Source organism: Nilaparvata lugens, unplaced genomic scaffold, assembly GCF_014356525.2.
Source record: "Nilaparvata lugens isolate BPH unplaced genomic scaffold, ASM1435652v1 scaffold5800, whole genome shotgun sequence".
NCBI classification, from domain to species: domain Eukaryota; kingdom Metazoa; phylum Arthropoda; class Insecta; order Hemiptera; family Delphacidae; genus Nilaparvata; species Nilaparvata lugens.
In genome coordinates, this window is record NW_024091582.1 from 4,408 (window position 1) to 8,940 (window position 4,533).

At 31.0% G+C, this 4,533-nt stretch overlaps 1 long non-coding RNA gene across 1 annotated transcript; it reads left to right on the forward strand.

Annotated features, from left to right (window-relative positions):
* The first annotated feature begins 2,117 nt into the window (after positions 1-2,117).
* Positions 2,118-3,707, forward strand: LOC120356109. The gene is made up of 2 exons (XR_005573935.1): positions 2,118-2,417; positions 3,599-3,707. It is a non-coding gene; the product is annotated as an uncharacterized LOC120356109 (long non-coding RNA).
* Positions 3,708-4,533: the final 826 nt, after the last annotated feature.

Here is a 4,533-nt window from a genome sequence, read left to right on the forward strand (position 1 = left end):
GCCTCACAATAATACCAAGCATTGATTGAATTGAAAGCGTTGATGTTTTATACGCACAACGCTGAGAGTATCAAGTTTGTCACAATTGAGTTGCGTCCGACCTATCAACCTAAGGGCGATGCCACACGAGCGTTTTTCAGGCGTTTTCGGGTGAGTCGGCAGGGCAGGAAGCTCTCCGATTGGCTGATTGGGTTGGCGTTCAAAAACGGTCCACGTTGTAATGGTAGCATTCGATTAAGATTATTGTTGCTATCCTTGTCTATCATTCAACGAAGAATTTTCTAGTACTGCAACATTGCCAGACCGTTTTTAATCTATCTTTTCTCTGTGTTATAATCAACAAACTGGATACTAGTAGTTCTGTGAACAGTAGACATAGCGCAGTTATAAACCACAGTCTCCTCCAATACAGAGTAAATTCTGTCCTGTCCTGTCGTGCCGGCCAGATATCTTCTTCTCTATACTTATAAAAGGCTAAGCCCCGACAGACTGAAATCACACCACAGCCCAAACTATCGAGCCTAAAACTTGACATTTTTGCACCATTATTCATGGTAGCCTGAAAACATCCACTAAGAAAGGATTTTCAGAAATTTCCCCTGAGGGAGCTGGCCCCCCCCAAAATTTTGTACTTTTTAACGCTCGTGCACAGCAAAGTCATGAGGAACTTTTTTGGTTCAGCTACGGAAAAAATTAGATCTATGCAGAAAAATTTCGATCAGGAGCACCGGGGGGTCAGGAGAGGCATTTTTCTAAATTTTGATGTAAAATCACACTACAGCTCAAACTAATTGTCCTACAGACTTGAAACTTTGTACAAATATTTTTCAAATGCTAGACGCGCACTAAGAACGGATTTTAAGATATTTTGCCTCAAAGGGTTTCAAAGGATGGGAAAGGATCCTATTAAGTAAGGTTATGAACATGGTAAGGTGAGTGCTATATGGAATAAGATAATTTATTTATTGACATGTGATATTCTAACATATGTTGTAATCATGGAAATAACAAGATAATATGATAGAAATTCAAAAAAGAACATCTGTTCTATTATTGCTTTCTACCTGATTCCACTCAACCTCAATAATATTGATCTGATAATTGATAAATATGTTTGATAATTATTATTATTGATATAATAGAAGTATTGTTTTAATAATTAATTATTATCATTAATATAATAATAGTATTGTTTTGGTAATCAATAAATATTTTTATATTCACAAACTCTATATAATTTATAATGGTGAATGTGAAACAGCTGCATCAAGAAATTATCTCAAAAACATATGTTTAGGAAAATCATAGTTTTGAATTTCGTTTTCCTGATGCAATGTATAGCCTACATGTGGCATGTATGATTAATTTTTCAGCTATAGTCAGGTCCACGTTATAATGGCAGTGAAGAAAGATAGGAGGAAAACGTTGCCAATTCTCTCCATTTTGCCACTGACTGTACACAGCTGTTACTCAATTCATCCATTAAATTTAATCCAATAATAATTATCATTTTCTTGATAAAATAATCAATTAATGTCAAGTTAATCAAGAAAATATATTTTTTCATAATTTGATTCAAAAATTTGCTTCCATAACTGAGATCAGATTTTTTTTTAAACAAACCTGAAATGGCGGCTAATTTAAAAAGCTGTGATACACCGATCTGAGTTTTAAAACAACAGAAATCCTTTTTTAAAATAAGTAATTTCAATGGATTAATTTTGAAATAACTTTTCAATGCTTTTTTTACTGGTACAAATAGGTCTAACCTATACGGGTAGGCTAACTGAAGCATGGATGAAGTCTAGGATGGTTGGTTATCAACTTTTAAAATGTAATTCCGGGTATTTTAATTTGTGTTTCTCATACGGTAATGTTTAAAAATTATTTCATCGTTTCAAAAATACATTTTAAATCAATTATACGACTTGTGTACTCAAGTATTTTGATAGAATTAAGAAAAAAAATGGCGGCTGAGAATTTTTTGTTCAGTTTTGTACAGTCACTGTCAAAAGTAAATATAAAATATTCTGGCAAATAGACAACATTGCAAAGCGAGAGAGAGATAGTGCTATCTGTTTTGTTGCATGATAGAAAAGGACAGCAATCCCAGGTAGCACACCTACGTGTTTCCAACGTTGAAATTTGGTTGTTGAGGTCGAATAACCGTTAGCGGTTGAATTTTTCAACGTTTTAAATACAACATTGTTTTCAACGGTTGATCTCTCGTTAAAACACGTTGAAAACGAGCTTCCAATTCCACCACTCACAGCGCTACAGTATGTAGTCCTTACAAAACGGATCTAGCAACTTTCGTCAACGACCGATCGACGCCATTTCATGTTAGAATTATTTTCATCACGTTGATGAAAGCTGTGAACTCTTTTAGAAGTGTCTACCCATTCCACTTTGACTTGGTAAGTTTCTTTAATTTATTATTTTTATTAAAAAATGAGATTGTTTGGTGATTATTGTCTAAACTTGAAAACAAATATTGTGTGTATTTAGCCTACACTTGTTTACATTCGAGGTTAGGGTTAGGTATATTTGTTAACTGGGCTCTAATTTAATATATTAAAAATTAATATAATACAATAAGCTTGGTTTTAAGTATTGTACATGTAGCCTACTACTTAACTTCCAAATAAATTACAATTACTTTGATTTCTACACAAATATTTTCATTATGCTATCTATGTATTGTTTTTGTCACAGGACTGCTTGTGTTGAGAAATTGAATGAAACTTAATAATATAATGAAAAATATAAATTTTTAAAACATAACCCAATTTAACCTGCAAACAATGGAAGTCTGTTGCTATGGCACTAATAAAGTCTATGTAGGCTAACATCAAAGTGATTGCTTTTAACAAGTTCAGTACCAATAATTAACTCGGTGATCCAAAAAATTAAAACGGGTGCCCGGAGTTCACCTCATAAATATTAACATTTTCCAAATATCGTCATTCCATGGTGACGAAATTTAGCTTAAACTTGTTCATTTTAAAATTTAATTTCCAATTAATTTATGAATGTCTACAACTCATATGTCAAGGATATTTTGATTAATTTCATTGTGATTTTAACTTTTGGTCTAGGTTTACAAAATTTAGTAGGCCAATAAAAAATGGTTAAAATATCGGCATACAACTGTTTTTTTTCATAAAACTAAGTATGTACCTACAGTAACTATTACATTTTACTCATAAATCTAAAAAGTAACTTTTTTACCGTTTTTATATAGAGCCTTATTTAGTTCTATAGGCCTAATGAAAGAGGAGTATTTCAAGTTAAAATTCGTCTATGCTACAAAATTTGGAAACCCAATATTCATACTTTATTCTTAGTCAATTTGAATGTTTGAACGAATATCTAAAAAAACAGTCATCACCTCGCCTTGTGATTCAAAATATCAATGTGTATAACAAAATATTAGATGTGCACTTGAAAAAAATTTTTGTACTTGTCCCTTTATCCCTTTTGTCTCTTTTAACCATGCAACACCTGTATCAAATACTAACTCCTATGTGGTGGCAAAATTTCATCTGCCTTCATATTTATAGAATTTCTCATTAAATTATATTACCTTATGTTTCAGATTCTATCAAACAATCTTGTGGGTCGACTGTGGGCATTAAGACCCAAATTGAAGACGCTATTAAGGATTGGCTAAAATATGGGACAGTATATGAGTATTTTCAGTGGAGAAAAAAAAACAATCTAATTTTGTCGGTAATTAAAAATATCAAGGTATAAAATAAAATATTTAAACACATTAATATTTATGTTTATATTTATATTTATTTTACACAAATATTTAATAAAATATTAAAGTATTATGAAATGGAAGTGGAAAGTTATTTTGAAAGTTCCTTTCTATTGAAACACTGTAATAAAATATTTGTTGGCTATTACATAAATCACAAACAATCATCATACCTGAAAACTAAAATGTAGGGGGGTTTATACGATGCCAATTGACAAGACAATAATATTGTCTTCTGAAATGTACAGCTGGTGTAAATTATCAATTGAATCTTTTAATTCTAAAACCATCATCTAGGCATGGCTAAATAAAAACTAATTGACAACATCAGCTGACGGTTTAAGAAGACAATTATTATTGTTTTGCCAATTGGCATAGTTTAAACCTGGCATAAATGTCAAGTAAAAATTTAGATGATCTATATTATTTGCTAGAAAGAATTGAGCTTTTTTACCAACAGATGAATTATCATACTAAAAATTCAAGATTTTTAAACAACTGCTGAATTCTTGAAATAATAGTTTTAAGTTAGGTATGTTTCTTACAGACATAAAATGTTTTTGAGCTTGGCAGAGTATATTAAATTACCATGGTAATTTGGTTGTAACCATCTCAGTTTTTTAACAAACTGTTATCATACTAATTTTTGTGGATCAAAATTGAAGTAATATGGAAATAGAAAGAAAAATAAAAATCTCAGTACCCTTTTTGAATCATTTAAATAAGATTAATAATAGTGATTAATAATTCAAAAAGGGTACTGAGAT